The following is a 16,960-nucleotide window of genomic DNA, read 5'->3' on the forward strand; positions in this document are numbered from 1 at the left end:
TACTTCTATGCTATGTGGTACACCCTACAACTCTACAATCCCACGGGTTATATGGAATCCGCCCTTAACTCAGCGGCCAAGCCCCTAACCCAAGTTTGCCACAAGGGCTGCAGTCTCTATCTCTAATACTCCAAAGGGCACTAGGCCATCATACGGTCCCTCTTGGGGACATAATGAACCTATATCAGCAAAACACAATTTTGGTCAATGAGTCTTCGGGTAACCACCTAACTCTCTTTAAGCCTATTTTTAACTCTTTAAGGCATGCATTTTGAAATTAAAATTTAAAAAATCTTACTCTGTTATGGCATTCACCTGTTTGGTATCATCACACCAAGACGAAAATCATATCTCTAAGCCATAAAATATCATATTAAAATCTCTTCATCTAGAAAATAATGTTTGGACCACCAAATCATTCAAACAGTATTAGAGGATTCATTATTTCAAAACATATGTGAAACCGTGCAAAGATTCTCTCTTTTCAATTCTTAAACATATGGTGGTCACTTACTTTATAGTAAATCATGCAATTCTTTCAATAGACATCTTCATCATTTACTAACAAATAAAACACCCCTCTTTAATTCACCATTAATCTTAAATCATTTAGCAATAGGCAAGAAACATTTATATCATACTTCAAAAGGTGAAATTTATCAATTCGTAACATGTGAAAATCAAAAGGGTTATAACTAGAGAGGGAGTACAAATATTCATGCTCTCAATTCATCTTTCAACATTCCAAACACATACATGTATATATACGAACAAAATCAATTTAAGGGGGAGGCCTCAAGACCAAAACATTACATCATTGAAAAAGATTCATAATGAATATTCTTCAAATTGATATCAAAACCCTTCATGAATATATGATTTCTAAACTTTACAAACGTAATAAAATAATTTCATCATGCCCATGTAGTTTAGGAAAACCCCACGTACCTTATATTGATTAGTTTAAAGATTGAAAACCTAATCTTGAAATCTTTCTTGAGAATATTGAATTGAAAGGCTTGAATTCTTGATCTTTTGGGAGGAGCTAGGGTTATATTTTTTAGAGGATTTGATATGTTTAATTGATGAAACAGGAAGAAAATATCGCCCCTTGAGGGTTATAAGGCGTGGGCTGGGGTTATAAGTGAAGAAAAGACTAAAAAGGCCTTAAAAAAGAAACCGACAGCTGTAAACTAGGGCTGGACTAGAGCGTGCGCGACCTCACTGCCTCCCTCACGAAAATGGCTATAACTTTTTGCTCGGGTGTCGGATTAAGACAAAATTGGTATCGTTGGAAAGATAAATCAATTATATACAATTTGGTGGGTATTGAGCTTCAAAATTCTACCTGTACCGAAAGTTATACACATTTAAAGTATACCCTTGTAGAATCAAATACCAAACTTTGGACGATTCAAAGGTTCTTAGCTCAACTTCGCTCTAAGTGAGTCCTATGAAGATTTTTCACCTCGAAAGCACTTCAAACACGAGGATAAGGATCATGACACTTATTCTCACTTGGAAATAATTTTTATTATCACTTACATTCGTAGAAACAATAGTTTAATTTCTAGTTCGAAAATGCGAGGGGTTACATTATCTCCCCCTTTGGATCATTCATCCCTAAATGATGGGTAGGGACTTTTTTTTAAGATCTAAAAAGTGTAGAATACCGAATATAACCATGCACTTGAGCATTTTTCTGCAACAAAATATATACAAAGGCATCAAACGAGCTTCATGATAACCCGTAGTGAAACATGTGAGCACGAAGCGTGAGATAATAAGAATCAACATAGAATGATTTTGCACACGAGTTCTATGGATCATAATCATCACAATATAGGGTATGAGTTTATTTGGTGATCATAAGTCTGATTTTCATTGGTACTAATCATGAAATAAGATTTCGTAAAAGATAGGGAAAGAAACATTCTCCACCTCTCATGATATAACAAATAGACTTAACTTAAAGGCACTGCTCGGCAATGCCCTAACATTAAATAACATACTTCATCATTTCCATCTTACATTTCTACCATCGCACATCTAACCACAAGAGATTGAGTTTCCCCGCATAGTACTACCATGTTGAAGCCTAATTTGAAGTTAAAAAAAAATATGCTAACTTAAATTAGGGACCTTGTACTTCTACATTACATTAAGAAATCACCTCACCCCATCACTATATTCCAACAACCTCAAGTCTTAATTCAAGGAATACTAACCACATGGCCCATTGGTTTGTGTTTTCATCAACCACAACATCCAATCCTATCATTACTACACCCACTTCATGGATCTCCCACCAAAACCAATAATTTTAATCAATTCTCATAAATATTTTCGCTACATACCTCCTTCCTAACTATTTCATAACGAGAGTCCATCTCTTTATTTCCCCCATCACCTATAACCTTGACTAAGGAAATCACATAAAAAATTTCACATTCAAGAATATCTACTCCCCCTTCCTAAGTCACTACTACTCTTCCATAACTACTATCATTCGGAGGGTCATTACGGGACCGAACATAAGCATTCATGGATGGGAGAAATAATACTCAATTATAACCCATATTTTTTGATCTACTCAAGGTGGGACATGAGCTGAAGATACGTTATAATCATGAAGTGCTTCCTATATCAAGTGTCTGGATCATAAGTAGAGAGTCGTTTGGCAGAAACACAATACAACATGAGTTCTTAGGACAAAGTACAGTGAGAAAATATTGGTGCACATATCATGAGTTATATATCATGAAGTCGGAATTTATGTAATTAACAACTACAACAACAAACCCAGTGTATTCCCACTTAGTGGGGTCTGGGGGGGTTAAGATGTACGCAGTCCATACCTCTACCTCTGATGAAGTAGAAAGGCTGTTTCCGAAAGACCCCCGGCTCAAGTCACGAGATATCACACAAACACATAGTACAGCACAGAAGCAGATGACATAACATAGATACGGAACCTATGTAATTAACAACTAAGACAAAGATTGCTACTTGAAGCGATTGCTCTTCATTTAAAGAATTAAAATTTGCCATGAATTTGCATAAATTTTTATCACTTTGGCTAATCTCGGTATAAAATAAATTTGTAACATATAGAAAACATAGTTACCTTAGAACGAAGCATGGTATAAGGCATGGATTTCTTTATGGATCATGAGCATCATAACATAGATCTTACATACATGAAAGACTGGATTACTAAGAGACTTTATTTCTTCGAGTTGGGAGGTCGGAACATGACATGAGTTACATAGAGAGCTCAAACCTTAAACATAGGAAAGACTTGAATACATAAGATATTGGTAGATGTCCATTCAAATCGAAGTAGGAGGAGCTTGCTTGAATAGGAATTGATTTATCATGATTTTTACTTGAAACTTGACACCACAAGAAAATTCGGGAACTACTATAATCGATCATCTCCCCCTTACATCAAAGTCACACTCCTAAACATAAGGACATATCTTCTTATTAAATCTTATAAGCACAACACTCGACTCAATAGAGTATCACCATACACATAAATGCTAAATTTCCCCTTTTAACTATACTCTAAAGGCATTGCTTTCCAAGAATGCAACTCTTAATTTTCACTATCCCCTATAGCAATCAACCTACAACTCACAGTCTCATGAGCATACCCATCCTCACTTCTTATCACATAAACAAAATCCACTCTTCACTACCTAACATCCTAATATTAGATCGTTAGTCACATAACTTACATCAGAATAAAAATTTTAAGACTATACCAAAGGCACATACTGCCTACTTATTTTTCCTCCATTCAGCTCTAAATAACGCTATACAACTACCTCTTAGAATTCTCCATACCACAAAATTCGAGAATGAAATCTAGGTACACGTGACACTCATACACATCACACCGCATCTAACAACATGCTACCCCAGGGTTCAACTTTTTTTTTTTTTACTTACGCTCTTATCCACTAAATGACTCAACCATAATTCATCATTTTATCACTACTCCTCATGAATATATATATATATATATATATATATATATATATATATATATATATATATACATATACAGACATACATATCACAATTATCCACTCCTTATTCCGCAAGTTGCCAATCTAGGATATTTCAAACATTACACCAAACAAACTAATTCAATCCCACAAAACATGCATTATCAATCTCGAGATATTATTTCCATCACTACACTCCACATCTAAAGTTCAAGCCTATTTTCTAACAACACCAATCATATGGAGCATGCCATATGCCATACTAATCAATCGAATAGAAATATCAACCTAAGTCTCATATTTCACTTAACTGTGGCCCATTAGTTCATTCTCTCTACAACATTACTACAACACCTTTAAATCTACTACATACTTTCTCACATATAGTAATAGTACACAACGACTTGAGAAAAGATAATCAAGGGGGTAAATTCACATAATAAATATAGTCGATATTAATCTTATACTATAACCCATTACCATCTGTTAACATATTCTACTTCCTCACGTCATATTTACTTACTCATGCCTACACCACAGTTACTTTTAAAAATTCAATAAACATTAATGAGTCTCTACCCATAACCTATTGACTAATCTACTCCTTTCTATTCACAACCTATAACTAATTTCTATAACTACCATAACTATCCACTCTAGGCTCCTTCCCTAATTTGAATCAATAATAATCATAGCCAAACACTTCCTTCACAACAACCATACAATCTATAAATCTTGCTATAACATTAGCCAACCACCATAAAAGGAAAAATCACCCCTAAATCAAAGGGCTATACAACCAAAATTACTTAGTTATGCAAAAGTCACCCTCACTCTGACAGCTAACCTTGTGACTACATGTCACCAACTTCTGGATCATTTCACTATCAATGGGTCATGAAACTTTAACATATACTACAACTTGGGTGGAAATACAATTCCAACATTCTTCTATACATCATTACCCTTATCCATGACATCTGCAATACGAATTTTGAAAGAGGACTGAATACACTCCATACCTCAGGCTCAACCGTACGACTGATGTAGATAGGGGCATAAGCTTAAATCAATTCACTTTAAAGCACCTATTAACTCATCTCAAGTCCTTGTGCTATCTCATAACTTTATGGATAACTCAATCAGAGAGAACTGCTGGGGGAGTTAAAATCTTAGACTTGTATCACCTCGACAATAAGGTATGACCCATAAAATTAGAATAAGGAAGGAATTTGGATAACTTTCTTATGGATGAAGATATAGCATGAACTAGAGTATGAAAGAATAAGAAAAAAATCCTAAATGCCCAATAGCCTCCTGATTATAAATGTAATGAACAATACACCTATAAGCAAGACTCTACTAGACACAACTTTACAGATACCCTGGGATCATGAATCATTCTTTGATACCAAGTTTTTCATGACTCGAGCCGAGGCCCTAGCCGTATTGAGCATCCCGAATCATGAAGGCTCAAGCGCCCTTCTCTATCTGGCAATCATACACACCATCATATACTATAAAGAAATGTGAAAAGGATAATAAAGACGGAAACATGGTCAATCACTTAATTCAACTGAGCAATATAAAATTGATTTTATAACATTCAAACACATACGACACCAGTCTGCAAAATCTCTAACCATACAAAAATCAATATACATCTAAAAATGAGATAAGGCCCTCAGTCGGACAATAAAATAAAACAAAATTGTAATGTCTAATAACAAGACCTTTCGAAATAAGGGAGACTCACCAACTGCAACCTTCGGACAAACAATCTACAACTTAGAGGGTCCCCGAGACTGTGCCTCAGATCATGAAATATGGGGGAGGGGGCAATACAGATGTACTAGTACGCACAACAATCCAAAATAATGTGATTTTATATAACATAAGTGAGAGCATTTCATAAAAAGTATGTCATCATAAAACATTTGAGATTCCATGGGCATAACCAATAAGCTTTTAAAATGTTTCTATAAATCTCAACTCAACATCTTTGTTTTACTTCTATGCTATGTGGTACACCCTACAACTCTACAATCCCACGGGCTATATGGAATCCGCCCTTAACTCAGCGGCCAAGCCCCTAACCCAAGTTTGCCACAAGGGCTGCAGTCTCTATCTCTAATACTCCAAAGGGCACTAGGCCATCATACGGTCCCTCTTGGGGACATAATGAACCTATATCAGGAAAACACAATTTTGGTCAATGAGTCTTCGGGTAACCACCTAACTCTCTTTAAGCCTATTTTTAACTCTTTAAGGCATGCATTTTGAAATTAAAATTTAAAAAATCTTACTCTGTTATGGCATTCACCTGTTTGGTATCATCATACCAAGACTAAAATCATATCTCTAAGCCATAAAATATCATATTAAAATCTCTTCATCCAGAAAATAATGTTTGGACCACCAAATCATTCAAACAGTATTAGAGGATTCATTATTTCAAAACATATGTGAAACCGTGCAAAGATTCTCTCTTTTCAATTCTTAAACATATGGTGGTCACTTACTTTATAGTAAATCATGCAATTCTTTCAATAGACATCTTCATCATTTACTAACAAATAAAACACCCCTCTTTAATTCACCATTAATCTTAAATCATTTAGCAATAGGCAAGAAACATTTATATCATACTTCAAAAGGTGAAATTTATCAATTCGTAACATGTGAAAATCAAAAGAGTTATAATTAGAGAGGGAGTACAAATATTCATGCTCTCAAGTCATCTTTCAAAATTCCAAACACATACATGTATATATACGAACAAAATCAATTTAAGGGAGGGGCCTTAAGACCAAAATATTACATCATTGAAAAGGATTCATAATGCATATTCTTCGAATTGATCTCAAAACCCTTCATGAATATATGATTTCTAAACCTTAAAAACTTAATAAAATAATTTTACCATGCCCATGTAGTTTAGAAAAACCTCAAGTACCTTATATTAATTAGTTTGAAGATTGAAAACCTAATCTTGAAACCTTTCTTGAGAATATTGAATTGAAAGACTTGAATTCTTGATTTTTGGGGAGGAACTAGTGTTATGTTTTTTAGAGGATTTGATATGTTTAATTGATGAATAGGAGGAAAATATCGCCCCCTGAGGGTTATCAAGCGTGGGCTAGGGCTTATAAGAGAAGAAAAGACTAAAAATCTCTTAAAAATGCGGAACCAACAGCTTTAAACTAGGGGTATACTGGAGCGTGCACCGCACGCTAATCGCGTGACCTCACTGCCTCCCTCACAAAAATGGCTATAACTTTTTTTTTCGGGTATTGGATTAAGGCAAAATTGGTATCGTTGGAAAGCTAAATCAATTATCTACAATTTGGTGGGTCTTGAGATTCAAAATTTTACTTATGTCGAAAGTTATACATGTTCAAAGTAGACCCTTATAGAATCGAATACCAAACTTTGGACGATTCAAAGGTTCTTAGCTCAACTTCGCTTTAAGTGATTCCTATGAAGATTTTTCACTTCGAAAGCAGTTCAAACACGAGGATAAGGATCATGACACTTATTCTTACTTGAAAATAATTTCTATTATCGCTTACACTCGTAGAAACAACAGTTCAATCTCTAGTTCAAAAATGCGGGGTGTTACAGGCTCACTCACTAAGAAGATGCAATTAGCTCTTTAAATTCAATATTGAGTTGCGCAGGAAAGGTTATTGCAATTACTTTATGTAAAATATTTGACAAGTCACATTCCCTACAAGCATGGTGGACATAGCATGATAGGTTGAGGTGCATGCATGTCATGGAACCGATAGTTGAATAATATGGGGCTTAAGTCATCTACAGAAACTTTAAGTTGTCTTGAAAATTCACGTAAATCCCTCAACTAAGATCTGTACCTATCAGGCCCCTAACCCACTCAAAATTTGAACCATTTGAGCATTTTTTGTCAATAATCTAAAACCATAAAGTGTGTGTAATTCACTTTCGCTGATGTGGAAAAACGATGAATTACACTTGGACATTTGGCATTATATTTAAAATAATTGAAAAAGAAATTTTAAGAAGAAAAAAGATAATTGTGAAAAGAAAAAAAAATATATTATGCCTCTTTCCTCAACCAACCTTCTTCTCCATATCACCGTTTCTTGTACAGCTTCTTCCTTCACACCTTCATAAATTTCATCGAAACTCATCAATTTCATCGAATTCCCTTGTCGCACATCATCTTGCATAGGTTTTCGAGCCACGGATCCAGAAATTTTAAGTCTTGCGGTGGTGGTGCTGGTGCAGGGGTGATATCAGTCGTCTGCAGTTGGGGCGTGGCGGCGGTGGAGGTCTGAAGTGAAGTAGACCCAGGCAGTTTCTCCATTGGATAAAGTGAATCAATTTCGAGAAAGCTCGAAAAAATTCCAAAATTTCTCAAAGCTCTTTATTTCATCCTTCTTATTTTTATAAGGGACGAAAAAGTATAAAGAAGTTCCATCTTTAAGGATATGTAGCATGAGTGAATTCATTAATAATTTCAAAGAAAGTAATTAAAATTCATATTATGTTTGCCGGAAAAAATAGAGTTTTGGCAGAAAAAATGGAGTTTCATCGAAAAATATTTTTTACTCGATTTTTTTTATTTTGTGGCTTTTCCGATGAAGATAACGACAAAAACAATGTTTGATAAAGAGTGAATAATAATATGATATGAAGAAAGAATGGAGGAGTATATTGAAAAGGAGAGTAGAGGAGGAATTTGGCCATTAAGAAATGTATGCAATAAGGTGGAGAAGTTGGGGTAGACATTGCAACAGTTTTGTTTTTTTTAATTATACATCCATATTTAAATTTTGGGATTTTTAATGCTGACATGTCATTTTCGATTGATTTGTAAATATTTTTTTTGGCTTCACGCACGTGTTAGGCATGTATTATACTTATGTTGCCATGTCAGCAAAAAGTGTTCAATCGGTACTGTTTTGAATACTTGAAGTGTTCAATAGGTACAAGTCCAAGTTGAGGGGTTCAAGTTAATTTTTCGAACAAATTTAAGTGCCTACCGATGACTTACACCAATAATATGGTCATACATACACTGCCCATCTGTTGGCCTGTAGATTGAGTTGTCTTCCCGTTATGTGAACTCGTGTCAGCGAACACAGTTAAATATCACGGCAGTATATGTCCGTATGAAGTTTCCTGATGACGCAATTGTTTACGCGTCCATGGATAGGGAAAGTAAAGATCTGAAATAAGTAATCTTTTTATTCATAAATGTGTTTCTGAACTTCTTTGTGAACAAAATGTGCTAATTTCTGCTATTGGTTTTTAACTAGTGTTTCTCTTTGAACGGTAAATATTGTAGAAACTGCAGACACACATAGATTATCTGCGAACATCAAATTAGTTTTGACTTAATTTCTGACATAAATCTGTTGATTTTCAAACAGATGTTCTACAAGCAAGTGAAAAAAACCAATTCATGTTGTATGATATTATAGACAATTTCAGAAGATGAAAGTGCGCGATTCAACCATGGACCATTTACTCGTGTCTATATTACATAAGAAGTATCAGAGAACTGTTTGTTTATATCATCTATGGTATGCTGTAAATTTAAATTCTTTTGGTTCTCTTGTTGTAATGTTATCTCAGATGAAGTGAAAAGAGTCCAGTGTCAGATTGATATTGTTGTTTGAAAGTTGGATGTGATGATATTCACCTAAATATAGTTACTATATAACTTGTTTATTTTTGTTTCTGATGTCTTGGCTTCCTGTTATCTGGTGCAATCTCTGATATATGCTGCGACTGAATAGACTTTAGAGATACCTGTTGCAATCTCTAATATTTGGTGTAATTTTCAAATACATAATTAGCATTCAGATTCATAATTTTGAAGTTGAGATACATAATATTAAACTTGCACTCAAGGGTGTGGCCTAGTGATTCAATGAAGTTGGGTTGACCACTATGAGGTCTCAAATTCAGTTCCCAACAGAGACAAACACTAGGTGATTTCTTCCCATCTGTTCTAGCCTTGGTGGACAGAGTTATCTGGTATCTGTCGCTGGTGGAAGGTGACAAGTATCCTGTGGAATTAGTCGAGCTGCGCAGAGTTACCTGGTATTTGTTGTTGGTGGGAGGTGACAGGTATCCCGTGAAATTAGATGAGGTGCGCGCAAGCTGGCCCAGACACCACGGTTATTAAAAAAAAAAATTAACTTAAAAATGTAATAATTAATTACTCCATTTTGGTCCGAATACATAATTAACATTTGAATACATAAATTTGAAGTTGAGATACATAATTTTAAATTTAAAAATGTAACAGTTAATTACTCCATTTTGGTTCGGATACATAATTATCATTCGAATATTTAATTTTGAAGTTGAGATTCATAATTTTGATTACTAAGATGCATTCATTTCTGAAACTATTTGATTGAGATACATAATACACTAACTAGATCAAGGGGGCATATATTTAGTTATGTATTTAAAAATTTATGAATTCGTGAATGTATCCAGCTGTTTTTTGTTTTAAAAAATATTTATGTAATTAATAAAAAAGATAAAGATTTTAGGTAGTTTGGCAAACTTTCAATTTTCAAAATCACATGCAATTATGCACTTCCTAGAGTTCAACTTTCGTTTGTTCATATTTCGAGAGAAAAGTATTTTTTTTAAATTTTTATTCCCATTTCCAAATGCATAAATAATATGATTCACATTTCCAACAAGCATGAAGTAATACGTTAATTATAGGATGACTTTTATCTTGAAAGTCATATAATTTTTTATAAGATATTCCCAATTTCTCTTTATTTATAATCTAATACCAAAATTGATTTGGTAAAACTAGCTATATGTTGCATATTATCAACAATTTCTTCATATCACCAAAGAATGTGGTGCAGCGGATAGGATTGTTTCTCCCTTAACCAAAGGTTTTGGGTCGAGTCTTGGATATGAAAAAATCATTGGTAGGGAGCGCTACCTCCCAAATGGGCCCTATACGGTGCGAATCCGAACTAGTCGGACTCCAATGTGGATACCAGATACCGAATGATAAGAAACCAAAAAAAAAAAAATCTTCATAAACTTAAACGCTTCCAAAATTAGATCCATCACTTTGTAGGGAGTTTCCAAATACAAAATCATGGAATTTGTGATTATACTCAAGAACGTTGAAATTTCATCATATTTTCAGAAATTTCCACTCTTATAAAGTAATTAAAAAAATCTCAACTAAATTATCTATCTTTGTTATGTATCGGGACCTAATTATGTATCTCAATAAATTCAAAATCGAAAAAAAAATATCGGGGACTAATTATGTCTCTTTGAAAAATGTATCTTTGTTAGATATATCAGGAGCTCATTATGTATTTTGATAAATCTAAAATTAAAATCTTCAGTAATCATGCAAAATGTCAGAATTTTCTATAATTAATCGTCAAATAATTGGAATTTATGTTGTTTGGCCTTATAATAACCTAATGTTGAGTTCGTATAGTTCAAACTTCATGTAACTATCCACTTGTGAAATTAGAGTTGGTATATTGTTGTCATCCCATTTTATTTGAATGTGTTACTATTTTGGAAGTCAAACATTATTTTCTGCTAATTTTATTTTACAACTGAGTTTGGGGTAAAATGGTGTGATCAGTATGGGTACACTATCACAAACGGATGTGGTGCAGTGGATGAGGTTGCTTCTTCCTTAATCAGAGATTTTGGATTCGAGCCTTGAGTATGAAATAATCCTTAGTCGGGAGCGTTAACCTCAAATGGGTCCTACCTGGCGCGAATCCAGATTAGTCGAGCTCCAATGCAAGTACCGAACACTGAATGAAAAACCAAAAAAAAGAAAAGTATGGGTACACTAATTTTATTCTAGAACTTGATTCTTATGACTATAGTCAATAGTATGGGTATGACTATAGTCAATTATATGTTCACCAATAATATAGTTACCAATATGAATCTGAAACAAGTTATTGATTCCATCAACTGTTATTTTCCAAATTTGTATTTAAAAACTAAAATTGAACTGTAAACCCTATTCAAATTATTTCTGAAGAAAATAATAAAAACAAAAGAAAGGATGAATATTGAAGAATCGATCCTACTTAATTCACAATGTATCCTTAAGGAAATTATTTTCTTCACTATATTCGAGATTAAAGGAATATATCCTCTGATGTTAGGTGTATTTATGCATTCTAGTGTCACTATTCTAGTTTTTTTAATCTTGTTTTGAGGATGATTCGTATGATATACGGATTGATAATGAGATAAATGTGTACCAAAGTGTTAAAGCATGTGTTTACAATGTTCAAAGTGAATTCCAAACAAGTTGGTATTTCAAAGAGTCATTTAGAGTTCAATCATGGAAACTAGCGTTACTAGCTTGAACTAGGTTCTTGTCTAATTGATTCCGTTTGATTCTATTGCATTTAATGAGTTTCTTATGGTTTAAATGTGTGAATATGAGTGGAATAACTTGTTGGTAGTGAGCAAAGTTCAATTTGATTGAGTGTACAACTGGAACAATAAGTTGAAGATTAACATGAACTAACCAGTCTTAGCTCTTGTTTCGATTCATCATTATGGGTATTGTGCTGTGATTGTCTCTTAATTTGTGGTATGTGATTGCGTAGGAAGTGTTGTGAGCTGAATATGATGATATTTTGAGGATAAAAAGGCTTGAAATCCATGGGAAATACAACCCAAGTCAAGGGATGAAAGATTGGAGGACCAACACTTAACCAAGATTCGAAGAGCAAATTCCAGAGAGCCAAGGCGATATGGAGGTGGCGCCCCACTGGGAGCAGGGCTATAGGCAGGGCGTAGCCTTTCCTGGATCGGCGCTCTACCCAAGGCTCAGCCTCACCTGGAGCGGGGCTATAACCAGGGTGGCGCCCCATCTATTCCCGTGCTCACAAATTGCTGGAACTCAACTCCAACATGGACTGGCTTACTCCTATACTATAAATACATATTGTATCATGTTTTTACATATCTTTGGACATATTTTGGAGTTCAAAGGACTGCTAGAAATTCTTCTTTATTTTTTTATTATTTTTATTTAGTTCATTTATGTTTTTAGTCGTTAATTATAACCTTGTGATTACGATTATGACTATGTGTGGCTAAACACCCTCTTTTCGGAGTTGAAGCCACGAACATGAATACTTTCATTTTGAATTAAGTTTATTTGATTTTCTTGTCATTATTGGTTGTTTGTTTATTCTTGTTATAACTATTTTAAGGATTCGCGACCCTTAGAATACATCTATTGTCAACCTTGTGAACTCGGGAGAGGGAATAGGGAGATAGAACATGGGAATAAATAAAGTATGATTTATGTTTCTTTATGAAATAAAGAATTCAAATAAGTGTCTATGACAGGGATGTACTTAGATGCCTTACTTAATTCATACGTAGGATGGTAGCTTAAAGAACTTAAGTGGACTATTACATCTCCGCTCAATGATGTAGTTGTAAGGTTCAACTTAGGTAAAGGATTAGAGGTTGGGAAACCATAGTCATACAACTAACCCTACGAATCAACAACCAAGATAAGCAAGTTAACAAATGTAGTTCAATACATAGTATGATTTTTCAAAGTGCTTTAACCCTGGGATTTTCTCCTATTGATTGTTTCAAGATCTTTGCTTTACGCATCCTTTACTTTTATTTAGTTTGTAAATTTCAAACTCTTTTTGGTTACTTTTGCATTGAATTAATCTAAACTGTGAACTGAAATCAAATTGTTGTTGAATCAAGTCTTTGTGGGATCGATACTTGGCTTCTTGAGAGCCACTTTACTACTTGATAAGACCACATATACTTGCGCGTGCGCCTGGATGCTGTCAAGTTTTTGGCGTCGTTGCCGGGGACTTGTATTTTGGCAACTATTTATTTTTATTTTACTTTTAGATTTATTTGGCATTTTTTACACTTGGTCTTGGTTTTGTCATTGCAGGAAATAAGTTTTTAGGTTAATAAGTTTGTTTGGGATCAGGAGTTGGTTGAAACAGATCCAGAACCTGAGCAAAGTTTCCATCAAAGAAGGAAGGAGGCAATCCTTCTCCCCAGAATTCCTCAAATCCGAGAAGACCATGGGAATCTTGCTCCTATGGCTGAACAACAAACAGCTCGTAGGACAGTTAGGGAAGTGGAAATCCCACTTTCGATGAACTTGAATTCCCCAATTTAAAGACCGACTGCTGGGGGATTTTGAGTTAAAGCACAACATGGTGTAGCTTCTTATTAGCAGTGGACAGTTTGCAGGGCTTTCACATGAGGATTCACAAGTCTACTTACAGAATTTTATTGAGCTTACAGACACATTTATTCTGACTGGGGTGAATACAGATTATGTGAGGCTGACACTCCTTCCCCATACATTGTTGGGGGAAGCTAAAAGGTGGTTGAATGTAGAGCCATCCAATTCTATCACATTATGGGATGGCTTAGCCAGAAAATTCCTCATCAGATTTTTCTCTTCTGGCAAGACTATGAGACTTCGTAGTTAGATAGTGACCTTTAAACAGAAGCCAGATAAAAATATTTATCATGCTTGGGAACGCTTCAAGAATCTTATTCGGGATTGTTCACATCACCAACAGTATGATAAGGTACTTGATCACACTTTTGTAGAAGCACTTGATCACAATACGAAGATTTTGTTAGATTCAACGGCGGTGGTCTAGCGCTGAAATTGACATATATGATTTGTACACACTGTTGAACCGCATAGCACAAGTAAATCCTGAATGACATTCAGATGCTAGAAGTGCCACAAAAAATTACAGGAGTATTAGAGGTGGACCAGTTCACAGCCTTATCAGCTCAGGTTACGACATTGCAAAACATGATAAACACTCAGTTTAGCAACCTGAAATTGAGAGATCCACAGCCTACAACAGCAATCAATGCAGTTCAGTAATCTAGTGGTTGGTATGAGATCTGCAAAAATAGTGGCCATTCTGCGGCCATGTGTGCTTTAAATCCAGAATTAGTAATGTATGGGTGCAATGCACAAAGACCAAATTATAGTAATTTCATGACCCAAAATGGGGCCCTGGCTATTACAGACATCCCGAACCATGAAGGCCCGGGTGTCCCTATCTTTCTGGTAGTCATGAATATCATTCATATACTATAGAAAAAAAATGTAGAATTATATAATAGAATGGAATCATGGCCATAAGTCTAATATAATTCAACAATGAAAAATGAAATTCAAAATCATCTGATAACATATGAAAATTGTCTGCAAAATCTCTACTACATGATCAAATATCAACTGTATAAAAACTGGGATAAGGCCCCCGGTAGACCAAAACCACAACTATGATAAATGTCAGAAAAATAGATAGGCCTTCTGGAATATAGAAGGCTCACCAACTGAACTCTGCACTACTATCTATATGAATCTACTGTTTATTAGGCCCCCTAGACTGTGCCTTAGAACCTGGAAGAAAGGGAGATTAACACAGTGTACTGGTATGCAAAGTAATCCCAAATAAAGCTTTTATACAATTAAAATAATGGAGAGCAATTAGTCAAAACATCATACATAAAATAGTTTTTAAACACATGGGCACTTTTCTGAAAATCATAAATCATTCTTGACAATGCAGTTTCTGATCTTCGTCTTAAGTCTGAGTTAGGTGGTACACCTCTACAAGTCTAAAATCGCACGGACCGTATGGAATCCGCCATTAACTCAATGGGAAAGCCCACAACCCGAGTGTGCCACAAGGGTTGGAGTTTCTAATTCTGATACACCACACGACACTAGGCCTGCGTAATATAACATACTCGGATCGATAAATCACGGTTTTAGGCAATGAGCTGTTTGAACTCATGCCTTCTTCGGGGAACCACCTAAGATCTCTTTATGCCCAATTTTATCCTGTTTTGAATCATACATTTTTCTAGTTTCAACATCTGAAAAGTCTAATTTCAAACGTGCATTCTATTTTGTTCTGAATTATCATGGCATAATCTAAATTGGTGTCGCCACACCAAGAATTGAAAGTCCTATTTTTGAGCCATAATGCATCATGCATGATTCTTTTATTAAAACATAGTTCAGACCACCCAACTTGCAATTTAACAAAAGGAATTCATGCTCCGAAAACATATGTCAATACTATGCAAGAATCTTTCAACATATGATGGTCATGTACTTTTGAAAAAGCCATGCACTCTTTCATTATATGTATTTTCAATATTTATCAACATGCATAACCCTCTCTTTTGAGTTCAAAATTCATATACAAGTCATAGTAAAAATGAAGACATTTCATATCATGCTTTGAGGATGTAATTTAGAACAATTCATATCATATGAAAGATAAGAAAGATCATAACAAGAGAGGGGTTCATTATAATTCATTCTCTCAATTGAATATTCATTCTTAAATACCTTCATACATATATACATATAGTTTTTTGCAATCAATTTAGGGGAAGGTCTAAAGACCAAAACAATACCGTCAAAACTTCTAAAACATGAATATATTCATAAATCCGAAACCCTTTTCTTAAAAACATGATTTCTATGCTCATGAGATTTTAGGAAAACCCCGTGTACCTTAAATTAGAAAATTTTGAATGAACTCTAGCTTTTGGGATGCTATACGTACGATTGGTGGGTGCATCATGTAGCCCTCACAATAGGGATTCTGAATCTTGAAGAACTATTGAATAGCTACGGTTAAATCTTGAGATATATTGATCTTTGAGTTGAAACCCTAAGGAGTGTTCTTGAAGAAAATTGAGAGAAATATGAGTAATGTGGTGTTTTGGGGTTGTAATCTCGTGTTTAAACTGATAAGGGAAAGAAAAATACCAATTTTCCCTTAATGAATTCAGAGAAAACTGAAGGAATAAGCCTAACAAATTGGCAAGGCACCGCCCTGCCTAGTCTGTCGGACTTAGCAAGGTGCTGCCTT

The sequence above is a fragment of the Capsicum annuum genome, chromosome 7 (genome assembly GCF_002878395.1).
Source record: "Capsicum annuum cultivar UCD-10X-F1 chromosome 7, UCD10Xv1.1, whole genome shotgun sequence".
NCBI classification, from domain to species: domain Eukaryota; kingdom Viridiplantae; phylum Streptophyta; class Magnoliopsida; order Solanales; family Solanaceae; genus Capsicum; species Capsicum annuum.